This window comes from Schistocerca serialis, unplaced genomic scaffold (assembly GCF_023864345.2).
Source record: "Schistocerca serialis cubense isolate TAMUIC-IGC-003099 unplaced genomic scaffold, iqSchSeri2.2 HiC_scaffold_1420, whole genome shotgun sequence".
NCBI classification, from domain to species: domain Eukaryota; kingdom Metazoa; phylum Arthropoda; class Insecta; order Orthoptera; family Acrididae; genus Schistocerca; species Schistocerca serialis.
The window spans coordinates 567,814-585,866 of NW_026047648.1; positions in this window are offsets into that span (position 1 = coordinate 567,814).

Below are 18,053 nucleotides of genomic sequence, written 5' to 3' on the forward strand. Positions count from 1 at the left end.
ATTAAGACTCATCAAGGAAAGACATACTGATTTTACAGAAGAGAGGACCATTAGTAAGGGCTTGTGGCCACCCCGCTCTCCCGACTTGTCACCGTGTGACTTCTACCTCTGGTGGTTTCTAAAGGCTAGAGCCTACTGCAACAGTCCCAGAACACTTGACACATTAAAAAATGACATATGTGAAGAAATTTCGAACATTCTTCAAAGACTACTGAGAAGTGTTTTCCTTAACACACTTTGACGTGCACAACTTGCTCGGATGTTGGAGGAGAACGTTTTGAACACAGACTTTAAATTCCTTTCTAAAATATGTTTATTGTACTAATAAAATTAAATCTGTTACTTATACTGTTAATTACATAGTTAATAACGAAACTATATAATAAAAATGTAAGAAAGCGATGATGTACGTTGATTTTTTCCATTCGTATTCCTTCCAGCGTAGGGGCCAGTTTTATGTGTGCCACCCTGTATCTCAGATCTATTAAGGAAAATAAGAGTGATCCAGCGTTCTTACAGTTCTTTCTGAGATATGAAAGGACATACAGAAAAGTGCTGCAGGGACCAAACGAATCCAACATGATAAGACGCTACACAACTCAACCAATAAAAGGAAAGCAATTTGGAATGTAGCAAACCAAGAAATTTGTATCACAAAGCGAAATCAGAGGAACATAAAACTTCAGCTATATAGCAGCCAGACTGCAAGAGAAGCTAACAAAAATGCAACATACAGCAACAAATAATTACTTGCCATACACAGTGCCACTGGGGAGGAAGTCGGTACGATTGTACAGACATTTAAGAATAAAGTTTCCGCAGATGTTGATCACCTTCCAATGTGTCTACTAAGGAACTGCATTGTTGTTGTTGTGGTCTTCAGTCCTGAGACTGGTTTGATGCAGCTCTCCATGCTACTCTATCCTGTGCAAGCTTCTTCTTCTCCCAGTACCTACTGCAACCTACAACCTTCTGAATCTGCTTAGTGTTTTCATCTCTTGGTCTCCCCCTAGAAGCACAAAAACACCCTTAACAGACATCATAAATGAGTTCTCATCAGGTTGTCTCGCCGATTGCCTGACGTAAGCAAAAGTCCTTCCCATGCATAAAAAACGTGATACAGAAAACACAGGTGACAACAGACCAGTTTTATTGCTGTCTTACTTTTCAAAAAAATGATAGAAATTATTATGAAAAACAGACTTACGGGTTATTCTAATAAATGGTAACTTGGGTGCAAAGAACAATTTGGCTTGAGGTCTGGAGAGTGAACAGTAGAAGCTATAGCAAAATTTACAAAAGTAGTTTTAGCAGCTCAAGGTAAAGGAGAACAAGTAACAGATATTTTCCTAGACCTCAGTGAAGCATTTGACACGATTGATCATGAAATACTTCAAGGTAAAATTGAAACACTAGCGATTAATGAATGATTTGGTCTTACCTAGCAGACAGAGTACAGAGATATTCCAGATTTCAAGTGGCCCTAATTATATGGTGAAACATCCTTCAGATCACCAATATGTCAACAACAGAGTGTGTCAGGCCAAACACTGTTTCTCATTTCCATTATGACTTCCCACTGTTGGTCACACTAGGATAAATTGTGTTACTTGCTGCTGATAGCATTATAGTAATTACAGATAGGACACCAGAAATACTAGAAGTAAAAAACGAAAAGGACTTGAGTCGTTGGGTAACTGGTCAGATAACAATAAACTTCTACACAAATACGAAAGATAATATAACAAAACTTAAAGAATGTGGTGAAACCATAGACTGTGTAGCTGGCACATAATTCTTAGGTATCCATGTCGAACAACTATTAAAATGGTGTTAACATATCCGCATACTTGGACCAAGAATTAGCACAGCATGCAATGCCTTATGAATATTAACCACAGTGTGTAATGGCTCACGCCTAATAGTTTAGTGTTAAAAAGCTCGTTTATTCGTTTTCCGTGAAGCAGCCGTGTTGCCAGCACAGTGAGTTGAGATGCTCTCAGCTCTGCGGCGCTGCGTTTGCGGTGTGTTTACCAGGGCAGCATGCCGGTGTGCCATCTATCGGCGACGATCAGCAACAGTGCACTTGGGAGCATGACTCGTATTTCTTCACCTCATTTCCAATTTAGAACTTTGATAGGAAACTCTTAGAGGTAATAAACAATTGCTTGGTGTGTCTTAATGTTTAGTTATAGCTTTTTTACTAATAAAAATGCTGTACGTGCCCCTGTCTGTACAAGGTTTGTGGCGAGAATTTCTTACACCCAGGCATAAGTTTGGTAGTGTATTCTACATATTCGGTCAACTCCACTAACGTTTGGCAAGGATATTTTATTATTCGTCAATTGTTGACCGACGTGGTTTATGAAACCGCGTCAAACGTTGTAGCCGAAGCTTGGCATGCTGCACTTGGTAGGACAATGCAGATTTATTTGTGAATACGCGAAACATCTTGCTAATTGGATGAGGATGTGGAGCTGTGCGTAATTCCCGCAGCCCCTGTCTTAATGCAGCAGCTGACAGTGCGCATTTCCACATTGCTGTGAGACCAACCTTCAGCTCCTGACCAGTTAACGTTGACCAGCGTACCTCGATACTAAAAGTCATAAGCGGTAATCGTAGTGCTTCCCAACTTACTTTTTCGCACAAATCGGAGGCTCAGTATACTCGCCTAGTGTTGTAAACACTACCGAGTAGGCCAGGTTATTTTCGCTCTCCTATTTATTTCGTTCCCCGCCCATATATTTTTTTCCTTTATTGATTCTCAATTCCCCCCCGAAGGGGGTGGGCTGGCAGCAGCTTAGTACGCTGCTCTACAGACTTTTATTTTAAAAAATGGAAGAAGAAAAGAAACAAGAAAAACAGGCGATAAAACGGTGACATAAAGTGTAAAATGCGGAAAGTTAAAACAGAAACCAAAAGGGGTTGGCAATGTTAATAAAAGACACAGGAATCAGACAAGTAACATAGTACATACGCAATTAAAAAAAAAAAAGAAACACGGCGACAGTCTGGTTTCTGTTCGCAATAGATAAAAAGCACACCCAGCGACAGTATGATGGCCGTTCGCAACACTTCCCAAAAAAAACACAACACGGAACACTCACTGTAAAACACTGCACGAAAAGGGCGGCACAAAGATGACACTCCCGAGCCAAAGGTAGATGGGAGGGGGGGACCTGGAGGAGGGGGAAGAACAAGGAAGGAGGAAGGAAAAAAACGAAAAGGGGTGGGGAACCAAGGAGGGAGAGGACTAATAAAGGGGGAGAGGGGCAGGTCAGACGCGAGAGGGAATGAGAGGAGGCAGAGGAGGGAAATGCAAAAGGACTCGGGGGAGAGAAGAAGGGGGCAGAGAGAAGGGAGATGGGGACGAAAGACGATGGAAGGGGGGGAGAGGGAGCCCGGGAAAAGGACGGAGGAAAGGAGGGGGAGTGAGGATCAGAGTTGATAGGAGGGATAAACGGAGGGAGAGAGGGCATCATCCAGGATGGGTAGTTGATAGGAGCCACCTTGGGAAAGGAGATGAAGGGTGTAGAGATGGAGGGTAGGGGGGACACAACAGTGAAGATGTGGCAGGGGGCGGGGATGGGAGAGGAGTGGAGCAACCAGGGGGTGAGGGGATCGAGGCGGCGGGAGGTGTAGAGGATGCGGATATGTTCGAGGAATAGGAGCAGATGGGGGAAAGGAATGATGTCATAGAGGATCCTCGTGGGGACGGGAGGCGTATACGGAAGGCGAGGCGGAGTGCATGACGCTCAAGGATCTGGAGGGACTTATAGAATTTGGGGGGGGGGGGGGGGCAGATATCCAGGCAGGACTGGCATAACAGAGGATGGGACGGATTAAGGATTTGTAGGTGTGGAGGATGGTAGAGGCGGGCAACCCCCATGTCCGGCCAGAGAGGAGTTTGAGGAGTCGGAGGCGGTCCCGCCATCCAGTCGATAGTCATTATCTTCAAATCCCACAAATGAAAGAACTCATCCTTAGGTTCAATGAGTTTTATTTGTTTGTTGCTTGTGCATAACTGTAGAGTTGCTCTATTTGAATCAGAAGCACATTTTGATGTGTAATTGATTTGGGAAACAGTTCTAACAATCAACATCCTTTAATTGGTGTTATGATAAGTTAATCTTCCGAATTTGGTACGTAGTGGGACCAGGTCTGGAGAAGATGGCACGAGGTGTAATGGCGGAAAAGACACTTGGCCGGCTGCACGTAGTGTACCGGAGAGGCGCGAGAGGGCAGGAGTTGCCGGCCGCAGTACCAACTGCCGCAGACAGATGGCAGGTCGAGTCCCTGCCAGCAAAAGTTTGGCCGTCATCACATCTGCACAGGTTAGAGCTGACTGCAGTTCGTGACATGTTCATTTAAAGTAGGAGATATTGGGTATTTTCGTCTTGAATGAACCAACAATGCTGTGCTTTTAGTTGTACTTTTGAAGGCAAGAAGAGAGGGATGCAGCATGAAGAATAACATGGCTGATGAACATCTGCAGAGCAAACTGGCAGAATAGAAAAGCAACTGCTTTTATGTAAAGTAAGTGCAATTTTCAAGCATTAATGTGGATTAGAAAATTTAAGATTCCGCACCGAGTATTGGTGGTTTCATTTGGGAAATTGTACAGCATGGAAATTGGGGAAGCAAACGAGACTCTTCCATTCTTTTGCTGCGTTTGCTCAAGAGATAGGATTACAGCTGAACAGGAGGAGAAAATTAGATCCCTTCAGGCTGATTTGGACAGAGCGATGGGGGAACTGAAGAGGTTAAGGGGGGAGGAGGGTAAACAGCGGTGGGAAGTGGTAGCTGGGAACAGGGGCTTCAGAAAGAGGAGAGTGTCTGACAGTTTCCCAATTGGCACAACCGATAGATTTGCCTTGCTGCCACAGTTAAGTAAGGAAGAGGCTCCAGTAGAAGTAGATGTAGTTAGGATGCAACAGAATCTCACTAGGAAACTAACTGTTTCAAAAAAAGTAGAAAGTAAGAGGAAAGTTCTGTTGCTAGGTAGCAGCCTTGGAAGAGGTGTGGGCCAGCTTTTTCAGCAAAAATTAGGTGACAGGTACCAGGTCACAAACTTTTTCAAGCCAAGTGTAAGTCTTAGCCAGGTGGTAGAGGATGTAGGTTCCTTACGCAAGGGATTCACAACGCAGGATCGTGTGATGATAGTGGGTGGAGTGGGAAACAGTGTCGATAGGGATCAGAGCTACAGTATCGAGTGTGACCTGGTGAAAACAGCCTCGGCAACGACCCGTACCAATGTTGGGCTGGTGCCTGCTTTTGTGCGGCACGATCGGCCCCAGTTGAAGCGCTCTGTCAGGAGGGTAAATATGGAGTCGGACCAGATGCGTAGGGCGGCCACTCTGTCAGACATCGGATTGGTTACTGTCGAGGCTATCGATAAGGGGGGATTTCTCGAGGCATGGCCTACACCTCAATAGGAAAGGGAAGGGTAAACTGGCAGGGTTGTTAGCGAAATCCATGAGGGGGGACACTAGTACTCACGGATGTACCTCTGTTTTAGACTAATATCAGTGTCCAATGAGAAGTTCTGGCAGGCAGGTGCAAAAGAGGTCCAAAACACACAAAATTCTCACAACAGTAAAGTAAATAATGATGTTACCATATTTAACCAAAATATTGGTAGGTTAAAGAAAAAAGTAGATTCTCACAAAAGTAAAGTAAACAGTAATGTTACCATTTTTCACCAAAATAACCCGGGATTGAAGAATAAAGTAGATGAGCTCCTGGTTTGTTGAGACAACATTCGATCTGATAATGTAGTAGTTATACAATGCCTGTCTGAGCATCACATTGTGTCTGATATGGAAAAGTTAAATATCAGTGGTTATAAACTAGCTGCACATATGAGTAGAGAGAACCAGGTGGGAGGAGGATTGGCCACATATGTCAAAAGTTATCACTGTGTAGAAAGCTTAGATACAAAAAAGTTTTGTCTAGAGCAACATATAGAAGCATGTGCCTGTCAACTTAAACTGAAGGAGGGCTCTTTTATAAATGTAACAGTATATAGGTCCCATTCAGGAAACTTTCATTTATTCCTGGAAAACTTGGATGCCTTGTCATGCTATCAATCAGGTACGGGAAAGTAAATTATTATTTGTGGGGACTTCAATGTTGATTCACTGAAAGAGTGTAATAGGAAGAATGACCTGGTAGTCTTGCTCGGTTCTTTCAATTTGACATCTGTCATTAATTTTCCCACTCGGGTAGTAAAGGACAGCAGCACATTGATAGATAACAATTTTATAGACCAAGATATGTTTAAAAACATAAATTATTGTCGTGTTGAGAATGGCCTTTCTGATCTTGATGCTCAGCTAGCTACAGTATATGACATAGCTCCATTCAGTAATTCAAAACTACCCTCCAAAGATGCGCGTTCAATTAATGACTCAACAATTAGAAATTTCAGACAAAATCTTCAGCAGTTAGACTGGGATGAGGTGTACAAGGAACCCGATGCTAATTTAAAATATAACTTATTTCATGATACGCTTGTAAGAGGATATGAAAACTGTTTCCCCAAGTAAGTAGTTAAATGTAATTATAAGAAACCATGCAAAAAACCTTGGCTTACTAAAGGAATAAAAATATCTTGTAACCACAAAAGGGAACTGTATCTAACAACAAGAAAGAGTAATGACCCAGAAACAGCCTAATATTATAAAAACTACTGTGCTACATCAAGAAAGGTTATTGAAAAGTACAGAAGCATGTGCTTCATGTCTGAGATTAATACCTCTGATAACAAAATCAAAAAAATTTGGAATATTATTACAAGGGAGACAGGGCAACCAAGAGTACAGGATGATGGCATCACCATCAAAGAGAATGGAAACTTGATAAACAACAAGCTGGAAGCCGAAAACATTTTGAATATTCATTTTTTAAATGTTGTAGAGAAAAGAGGTCTTACCCACACCATTTGATACAATTGAAATTAAACCAACCTCTCCTTCTGAAATTAGGGAGATAATAAACTTTCTCAGGAACAAAAGCTCACATGGAATTGATGGCATTTCCAGCAGGATAATAAAAGCTCGTTCCCAAGAAATAAGTGGGATTCTTAGCCACATATGTAACAGCTCTCTGAAGCAGGGTATTTTCCCAGATAGACTGAAGTATCCGACTGCATAAAAAAAAGGGGGCTATGTCTGATGTCAACAACTACCGCCCAATCTCTCTTCTGACTGCCTTGTCCAAAATTCTTGAAAAAGTAATGTATTGTAGAGTAGTCTACCGTATCTTCCTTCTTCGTCGGCGTTGTCATTGTTACTGTGAGGCACCGTTACACCAAGTGGAAAGGCGCGCCGATCTTAGAGCACGAGATATGGTAACCTTAAGTCACTGACAACACACAACGGTCACGGTAGCACCTGATTCCAGAATAGCTGCAGTAGTTACGATCTACCAGCTACCCGCTCTTGACCAGGTCTCCAAAAATTAACTTGTAACGAGATTGGCGTAAAGATCATCCATAAAGGCTTCGAACAACGATGAGAAATGTTACAGTTTATGGAATAATAACATATACGACCAAACTGTCTTGTGTCTTCTGTTTTATTTAACGCAACTTTGTTCACAGTTTTATTTCGCATTCACCACTCATTCACACTCTGATGCCTGAACCCAAACTCCCGAGTTCCATGGAAACCCTTTGATGAACAGCGCTGGTTGCTAGACACCAACAGTCAATGATAATGATACAGTATTTTGTAATTGACTCTTCTAGTTAAGCCACCGCCTCCACGAATGTTTGTTGGGCGTAAGACAATTACACACTTCTCTTTCCGATCTGCAATTATTAAGAGGTCGCGTAAAAGTTGACGTTTTTGTCCTTTTCATAAATTGGAGCCCGCTCTCCGCGATATATTTTTTAAAAAAAAAAGGTCTTAATACCGGCGTCCCTCGTGGGATGCGAATAGATTTATCCCAGAATTGACGGCCCTGTAGGTGTACTCAATTTAATGACCACACTTCGCTATCCGCAATTTCGTGTAACTAAATGCCCTTTTGTTACTCTGATTGTATACCGTAGTTATTTTAAACTCGTCCCTACATTTTTTCACTACGCAGAATTAGCACTTCTTTACTTGTTTATTTCTAAGAGTAAACCAAAAAAATGACGCCGTATCATCGGCTTCGTCGATATAGAGCAAAACAGCTCAATATGCCCAATTTTACCTCTTCTTATAGGATCGGCTACCTTACTCATTAATTTACTACATATTATTTCCAATTACACCAAACAGGTATCGCCGTTATATTTTAATTGTATTCAAAAGCATGTTATTATTATTATGACCGACCAAATCGTAACAAATCGCGTGGCGTGCGTTTTTAACGATAGCTTTACTCTCTCCCATCCACTATTCATGCAGTATATTATGTAAATATACAGACAGGACTGAAAGCTCGATCTCTCTACCGCAACCGATTGAGGCAAATACGCTATTCAAGTTCCATTACATCTATCTTGACCCGTACTGTTACAAGGGGGCATCGTGCATGCCGATACCTTCGGCCTCGTGCGGGCCGGTGTTGATATCTCGATCAGCGTCGGCAACCTACAACAGTTATGTTTGTCATCGTTTTGGATCCGATAGGGCATATATCGGATGCACAGTGTAGGGTGATGTTGGCGATTGGTTTGTGCGTCAGTGGGCGAGCTCGTCGGTTTGCCTGCCGTGGACTGTCGGACGGCTCTGAAGGCAGCTGGTAATTTCCAGTCAACGTCGCTGAGACGCAGGGGCTTGCCGACGTTTGTCGCTTGTCGGTGTATGTTAGCTTGCCGTAGGTGGTCATGCCCTAGCTGGTAGCGTGTTTGGCCGCTTATGCTCCCACCTATGGTTGTGATCGTTGTTTCCCAGAGTAAGAATGAAAGGATTGTTCGAGTGTCTCGATTTCCTGTATAGTCATGAGGCATGTTTTTTGAATACTTCCTTGAGGGTTTCAAGGCGGTATTCATTGTGAAGGTTCACGGTGTGTGTGTAGCGTGGAGTGTTGCTAATGAATTGCAGCACTTTCTTCTGTATGATCTGCAGGTGGCGCAGTCGTGTAGGAGCTGCATATCCCCAGATGGGAGCTGTGTACGTCATCAGAGGTCTAATGTGTCACATATACGGACCTCGACACCCTCCTATTCAGTGTGCTTTCCCCTGTCGAGCATTGGGTAGAGTTTTTTGAGCCTCGCGTGTGCTCTGTTGGCAACATATTCGATGTGGTCCCCCCGTGTAAGTTTCCGGTCCAGCCAGACACCGAGATATCTGACTTACTCTCGGAAACGTATTGGGTGTGTATGTACTGTTATCTGTCTACTGTGTTGATGTTTGCACAGTACTTTTGGTCTGCTCGTAAACACAACTGCTTCGCACTTGTCGACATTTACTTTAATACGCCACCATTCCACCCAAGGCTCGACAGTTCTGAGTGCCGTCTGTATTCGTGAATTAATGTTCGACAGTTTGTTCCAGTCAGCCACCACCACTGCCATCATCTACACAACCCCCTCCGCCGCCGCCGCCACTATCACGTGGTGTGCCGCATCACTCCCCCCTCAGTCCATCCCCCCACTCCTCACTCTCCCATCACCCTCACTTTTTGTCCCCCCATCCCCGGCTCCTCCCTCCCGCGCCCCCTCTGATCCCTCCCCTCCACTCCCTCCCTCTGCTCCTTCCGTTTCTGTGGCCCCCGCCAGGGTGGTCGCCCGGTGGGCTATGGCCCGTGCTCCACTCTCCCCTTCGCCCTCATCGTCATCTACGTCATCGTCATCGCCATCGCCTTCCCCCTTACCATATCCGGCGCCGACTCCAGCACCGGGACCTGCCACTCCACGCCACCTTCCAGTTGCTCCAGGCCCCACACCGCCTCTGCCGCCGTCAAACGCCCCAGTGCCACCCCTGTCTCCTCTGCACCTAAAAAGGCTCCGCCCTGTCCCCGTCCCGAGCCCATGGTGCCATGCGTGTCTCCCCACCTGTCCCTGCCCCCTCCTCCTCCTCCTCCTCCTCCTCTACCCCCTCCTCCTAGCACTATCTCCTCTCCCGTCCTGATCCCTCCCTTCTTGAGGCCCAGAACCTCACCCTATTCATTCAACAACATTTTCTTGGTGGCCCCATCTCCCGCCTCACTCCTCACCGTGACTCGGTCCTTATCTCCTCCTCCAGCTCTACCCTTCACACCGATATCCTTTCCCGCATCCCCGTCACCCGCTTTGGCCCTAATGCCTCACTCACCCCTGCCCCTTCCCCACCTCCCTCCCGCCGACCCTCACCGCCGTGATCACTCGGCTCCGTCCGACGATCACAGAGGAGGAGATGTTCGCGGAGCTCGAGGCGCATCCCCATGTGGATGTGGGTGCACTTCGGCGCATTCACAAATCCGTTGGCCCCACCTGCCTTATGCGGGTTTTTTTCCAAACACGCCCCCTCCATAGACCATCTCCTGATGGAGGGTGCCCTCCTCTTCAACCAACATTACAAAGTTGGCCCCTCCCGTTCCCCTCCTCGATCCCTCTGCTGCCAGAGGTGCTTGTGGTATAATGCACAACCGACATCTGAGTGCCGCCATGCCCCCACCTGCCTGCACTGTAAGCAAGCACACTTCCTACGGCAGTGCCCTAACCTTCAGTCCCCTCCCTCCTGTAACACCTGTAACCTCCCTCATCCTACGTACTCCCAAAAATGTAAGGCCCGACCCCCTCCTGCCACTCCTGAACTCACAGTCTCTGTCTGCCCTCTGGACGCCCTCACCCCTCCTGGCAATTCCCTTCACCCCCCCCCTACCTCTGAGGACATCATCAGATTCCTTACCATCGTCCTCCAAAACGTTCACCCTTTCCAGCACCCCCACACCCTCCAAGAGATATCCCTCGCCGCCTGTTCCGTCTTCCACCTAAAAATGTATGCCACCTACTCCCACAACCAAGCCCATTTCACCTTTTCCCGTCTCGACACCCTCATTTAAATCCTTGTCATAGCATGACAGCACCGTATCCTGTTCGACAACATCCGCTCCCTTCCTCCCAACAAGAACCTCTTCCTGCACACCCTTGTCACCCACCACGTGGATGCCTTCCTCCTAAATGAAACCTTCCTCCAACCCCACCACACCATCCACACTTCGCCCTACCTCTTTCAATGCTCCGATAATCCCCTCCCGATTGCGCGTGGCGGAGTTGCCATTGGTCACCACCGCCAGATCCCCGTTCGGCTCCAACCTCTCCTTCCCGACCTCACCGAACACCTGATCCTTAGTCTCTTCTTCCCCGGCCTTACCGTCTCCTGTGCCACCATCTATGTCCGCCCTAACGCCCCTATTCCTTTCGATTTCCTCTCCCACATTGACCGTACCTTCTCCTCCTACGTGATCGCCGCTGACCTCAACATCCATAGTCGTTCCACCGCCCAGTTACGGCGGTGGCATCGGTTCCTCTCCTCCCTCCAAGGCGACGTCATCCCCATTCCCCAGCACACCCGCCCCAAATCCAACTCCAATCCTCCCCTAACCTCCTTGGCTGCATAGCGGTGGATGTCCTGGACCCCATTGGTAGTGACCATCTTCCTGTCCTCCTCACCGTTTCAGACGGTCGTCGCCCCTGCCCCGACCCTCGTAATGACCCTCCCCCGAAGTACGTCAATGATTATTCCCATGCCGACTGTAATGTCTACCGGGATACCCTCTCCACCCAGGTCGATAGCCACCCTTTCACCTACCACCACCCTGACGACGTTACCGATGCTGCCTCCTTTCTCCAGCAGACCTTGTCTCAGGCCATGGAGGCCCACGTCCCTACTGTCCCCATCCACCCCCACCATCCTACCTTACCCCCACAGGCCGTCCTCCTCCTCCGTGAATCCCGCCATCTCTACCGTGCCTTCGGCCACACACGTGACCCGGACACACTACGCAGCCACCGGCAACTCCAGCGACACATCCGTAACCTTCTCGCGGCTAAGAAATGCCGGGACTGGCGACAGACATGCACCTGTTTAAATGCTACCCTTCCTATAAAGTCATCCAGGTTCTGGTCAGCCTTCCGTCGCCTTACCGGAACTAAACCCTCCCCCTACTATCCTCTTCTCCATGATGATCACACCTTCCCTGACACCCTTAGTAAGGCCAATCACTTTGCCTCCTACCTTCCCAAAGTCTTTCCCATCCCCGATGATCCCCAGTTCGATTACTCCCTCTTCCCAGATGTCTGCGATCGAAGTGACACCTCTTCCCCTCCCCTCGCTCCCCTTGCACCTGGTTTCCAGTACTTGGACAACATTGCACACACGGAACTCAATGCCCCTATCACTACACAGGATCTCATTGCTACACTCCGCACAAAATGCAACACCGCTCCTGGTCACGGTCGTGTCACCTTCCTCCACCTTCGTGAAGCTCCTGTCTCTTTTCTCTCCACCCTGGCCAGGCTCTACAATGTACTCCTTACTCCTGTCCACCGGTTACTACCGCGACCTGTGGAAAACCTCCTGTATCCTGATGTTCCTTAAACCTGACAAACCGCCGTCCGCCATCTCCTCCTACCGTCCCATCAGCCTTACCTCGGTCTTCAGCAAGGTCCTGGAATCTATCCTCACCCGACACATCCACCAGCATCTCCGCCAGTACCGCCTCCTTCCCTTTACCCAGTGTGGCTTTCGGCCGTCCTTTTCTTCCGATGACCTTCTCCTTCACCTCACTCGTCTCCTTTCCGAACAGCTTAATTCCCGTCCCTCCACAATCTTCCTCTCCCTGGACCTCGAACGTGCCTTTGACCGCGTATGGCATTCCAGTCTCCTCTTCAAGCTCCAAACCTTCACCCTTCCCATTAACTATGTCCGTCTGATCGGCTCCTTTCTCTCCCACTGTCCTTCCTATGTCACCATCCATAACACATATTCCTACACCTTTTCTCCCTCTGCCGGTGTGCCCCAAGGCTCCATCCTCTCCCCCCTACTGTACCTTTTGTATATGGCGGACATGCCGCAGCCAACACCCCCCTACACCTTCTCCAGTTTGCCGATGAAACTGCCTTCCTTGCCCTCGACCCCACACTGCAGTGTTTCAACACCTTCTCCAATCCCATCTTGACTGGTTCACCGCTTGGTCAACCCAGTGGTTGCTTAAGGCCAATCCCTCCAAATCCCAGGCGATCATTGTAGGCAAAACCACCCCTTCCTTCCGCCTCCTCAGTTTATATCTAAGCATCTATGGCGGTCCTATCGCCCTCACCCCCACCTTTAAGTACCTTGGCGTCACCCTCGACCGTCGCCACTCCTGGACCCCCCCGTCTCCGGACAATCCATGCCAAGGCACGCTCCCGATTCCGTCTCCTCAAGTTCCTCTCCGGCTATACGTGGCGTCTGGACCCCTCCACCATCCTCCACACCTATAAATCGCCCTATCCTCTGTTACGCCCACCCGGCCTGGATCTCCACCCTGACTACCTTTCACAAATCCCTTCAGATCCTTGAACACCATGCTCTCCGCCTTGCCTATCGCATCCGTCTCCCCTCCCTCACACGGATCCTGTACGACCTAATTCCGTTCCCCACCTCCTCCTTTTCCTCGAACGGATACAGATCCCCCACCCCTCGTCCCCCGGGCTTCCCGTCCCCCTTCCTCCCTTACTTCCTCCCCCCCATCTCCGCTGCCCTTGGCATCTCTGCTCTCCCCTCTCCCTCTCCAACCCCCCTCCACCTCTCTTGGCAGGTCCACGGACTCGTACACGCTCAGTGGACATTCGCGCGCCGTAGATCATCTCGTTTGTGTGCCTTTGTGTTTGTGTTTAGTGTTCTTTCACCATCACGCCACCACCGTTCACCTGTGCCGTCGCAGTCGTCTGTGTTTCGTGCGCCGTGTCAACAGGTTTTAGTGTTTTTTCTTGTCCAGCGTGAATGGCTTCGAGTATATTGTTTTCCGTGTCTACAGTTTTTGTCCGCCATTTTTATTGTATTATCTGTACCTCCTTTATGTCATATATTGTACCACTCACGGCTGAAGAGCAGCGTACTATGCTGCTGACAACCCACCTTTTTTTTTTTTTTTTTTCTTTATTGTTATTTTCAAACCCGTAATAACAGGCAGGCTGTCAGCAGCACAGTACGCCGCTCTTCAGCCGTAGAGGAGATAAAGAAAGAACAGAAAGAATACACAAATGTGACATAACGGTGGGTAATAAAACAGTAGACATATAAAGACAAACACGGAGCCGTTCACACTCGACGAGAATTCACTACAAACTAATGTCACGACGCACTAACACTGAAGATGGCGACGGCACAGGTGAACGATGGAGTATGACGGGAACACTGAACACGAAACACGACGGCACTCACGATACACTGATGGCGATGATCTCCGGCGCGCGAATGTCCACTCAGCGTGTACGAGTCCGGGGACCTGCCAAGAGAGGAGGTGGAGGAGGAGGAAGGGGAAATGGGAGAGGGGAGAGCAGAGATGCCATGGGCAAAGGAGAGAGGGGGAGGGAGGAAGGGGGAGTGAAGCCCGGAGGAGAGGGTAGGAGGGAGGGGGGAAAGGAAAGAGAAGGGAAGGGAAAAGGGGGGGGGAGGGAGGGTGCCTGAAGGAAAGGACACAGGAGGGGGGGGGAGGATCAAAGTTGATAGGAGGGGTAGATGCAGGGGAGGAGGACATCATCAGGGAGGGGGAGCTGGCGGAAGCCACCTTGGGAGAGGGTAAGGAGGGTGGAGAGATGGAGACCGGGTGGGACATGGGAGTACAGGCGCGGCAGCGGGCGGGGGTGGGAGAGGATCGGGGAGACGAGCGGGTGAGGTGGATCGAGTTTATGGGAGGTGTAGAGGATTCGTATCCTTTCGAGGAAGAGGAGGAGGTGGGGGAAGGGGATAAGGTCATACAGGATCCGCGTGGGGGAAGGGAGACGGATGCGATAGGCAAGGCGGAGAGCATGGCGTTCAAGGATTTGGAGGGATTTATAAAAGGAAGGGGGGGCGGAGATCCAGGCTGGATGGGCGTAACAGAGGATAGGGCGGATAAGGGACTTATAGGTGTGGAGGATGGTGGAGGGGTCCAGACCCCACGTTCGGCCGGAAAGGAGCTTGAGGAGACGGAGTCGGGAACGTGCCTTGGCTTGGATTGTCTGGAGATGGGGAGTCCAGGAGAGGCGACGGTCGAGGGTGACGCCAAGGTACTTAAGGGTGGGGGTGAGAGCGATGGGACGGCCATAAACGGTGAGATAGAAATCAAGGAGGCGGAAAGAGGGAGTGGTTTTGCCTACAATGATCGCCTGGGTTTTGGAAGGATTGACCTTGAGCAACCACTGGTTGCACCAAGCGGTGAACTGGTCAAGATGGGATTGGAGAAGGCGTTGAGAGCGTTGCAGGGTGGGGGCAAGGGCAAGGAAGGCGGTGTCATCGGCAAACTGGAGAAGGTGGACGGGGGCTGACGGCGGCGGCATGTCCGCCGTGTACAAAAGGTACAGAAGGGGGGAGAGGACGGAGCCTTGGGGCACACCGGCGGAGGGGAAAAAGGTGTAGGAATCGGTATTATGGATGGAACCCACCTTTGTACAAGGTGTTTAAAATAACAATAAAGAAAAAAAGAATTCTTTGTTGCATGTTCCGTATGAAGCCACTGATCAGTTTTAGCAGTGCATTAGACGGTTGAGTGTAGTTCTTTATTAGACACGGTAAAAGTACAGCGGAAGTCAATGCATTATCAGCGCACAGTGGGCCGAAATTTGCCTTTACTCTACCTACACAGAGATTTATTCTCTGCAGCTCTCGCCTGCCATCTGTCGGCGACAATCCGTACTACTCGAGTCCGGCTTTTCTCCATAGCGGGCGGCTGCTGCTCTCTCGCGTCACTCCTCTACACTACGTGCAGCTGGCCGAGTTAGAATCACAGTCTTCTGCCTGGCTGGATTTCCAAAGCTGAGCTCAACGAACAGACTGGCGCCGTAGGCGAAAGAAAAAATTGTCATTTCAGTACAGGAGCGAGGGAAGACTAATCCCGAGCCAGTTGGTACGAAAGCTGATATTCTTGGCATTTCAGCGGAATTTTGCGTCATAATTCGATAGTTCCACTGGATGAGACGAAGCACGGGAAGAATTTTTGAGTGAATCCCCCTGCTTGGGCTGACAGCATCGTGCTGTTTACATACAGTCCACCGAAACCTGGAGAATAGTCGAAGTAAGGATCTAAAATAGGAAGTTTGAAAGTATGCTAGAAATTCGATACAAAAAAATAAACAAGATGCAACAAGGGAAAAAGACGCAATTTGCGGCTGTGATGGAGATGTGTTGCAAGAAGGATATGTATGTGTAGCCAGGCCGTGGTCGATGGATCGACCAAGAAAGTTCCTAGCTGTAGTTGAAAATACAGAAAATTATGAGTACATCTCTCCACGCTGTGTACTTCACCCGCAATCACTCAATCACATGGCGAAATTATTTGTAATGAACAATTCTGAGGCACGAATTAATGTATCCGAGCCCTCCAAAAATTATTAATTACGATCATCGCTGATGCCGAACGCAGCTAACACTTTTTTTTTTTTTTTTTTCTTTATTGTAATTTGGACACCCCATACAAGGTGGGCTGGCAGCGGAACAGTGTACTCCGCTCTTCAGCCATAAGCAGTACAATAAAAAAGAAAGGGAGACAGACAAGTAACAGAATGGCGGTTTAAAAAACAGGAGATACAATAGTTAAAAAAAAACATGAAGCCGTTCACACTTGACGAAACAAACAAGAAAAACCGTCGGCACTGGGCACAAACACTGACGAGGTAGATGACACACGTGAACGAAGGAGCGTGGACGACGAAAAACACTGAGGCACAGACACGACGGCACAGACACTAAACCGAGGGCGATGATCTCCGGCGCGCGAAAGTACACGATGCGTGTGCGAGTCCGGGGACCTGCCAAGAGAGGAGGAGGAGGAGGAGGAGGAGGAGTGGGAAAGCGAGAGGGGAGAGCAGGGACGCCACGGGCAGGGGAAAGAGGGGGAGAGAGGAAGGGGGAGGGGAAGCCCGGAAGAAGAGGGGTGGAGGGAGGAGACGGGGGAAAAGGAAAGAGAAGGGAAGGGAAGAGAAAGGAGGGAGGGTGCCGAAGGGAAAGGACACCAGGAGGGAGGGGGGGCAGGGTCAAAGTTGATAGGAGGGGTAGATGCAGGGGAGAAGGACATCATCAGGGAGGGGGAGCTGGCGGAAGCCACCTTGGGAGAGGGTAAGGAGGGTGGAGAGATGGAGACCGGGTGGGACATGGGAGTACAGGCGCGGCAGCGGGCGGGGGTGGGAGAGGACCGGGGAGACGAGCGGGTGAGGTGGATCGAGTTTACGGGAGGTGTATAGGATTCGTATCCTTTCGAGGAAGAGGAGGAGGTGGGGGAAGGGGATAAGGTCATACAGGATCCGCGTGGGGGAAGGGAGACGGATGCGATAGGCAAGGCGGAGAGCATGGCGTTCAAGGATTTGGAGGGATTTATAAAAGGAAGGGGGGGCGGAGATCCAGGCTGGATGGGCGTAACAGAGGATAGGGCGGATAAGGGACTTATAGGTGTGGAGGATGGTGGAGGGGTCCAGACCCCACGTTCGGCCGGAAAGGAGTTTGAGGAGACGGAGTCGGGAACGTGCCTTGGCTTGGATTGTCTGGAGATGGGGAGTCCAGGAGAGGCGACGGTCGAGGGTGACGCCAAGGTACTTAAGGGTGGGGGTGAGAGCGATGGGACGGCCATAAACGGTGAGATAGAAATCAAGGAGGCGGAAGGAGGGAGTGGTTTTGCCTACAATGATCGCCTGGGTTTTGGAAGGATTGACCTTGAGCAACCACTGGTTGCACCAAGCGGTGAACCGGTCAAGATGGGATTGGAGAAGGCGTTGAGAGCGTTGCAGGGTGGGGGCAAGGGCAAGGAAGGCGGTGTCATCGGCAAACTGGAGAAGGTGGACGGGGGGTGACGGCGGCGGCATATCCGCCGTGTACAAAAGGTACAGAAGGGGGGAGAGGACGGAGCCTTGGGGCACACCGGCGGAGGGGAAAAAGGTGTAGGAATCGGTATTATGGATG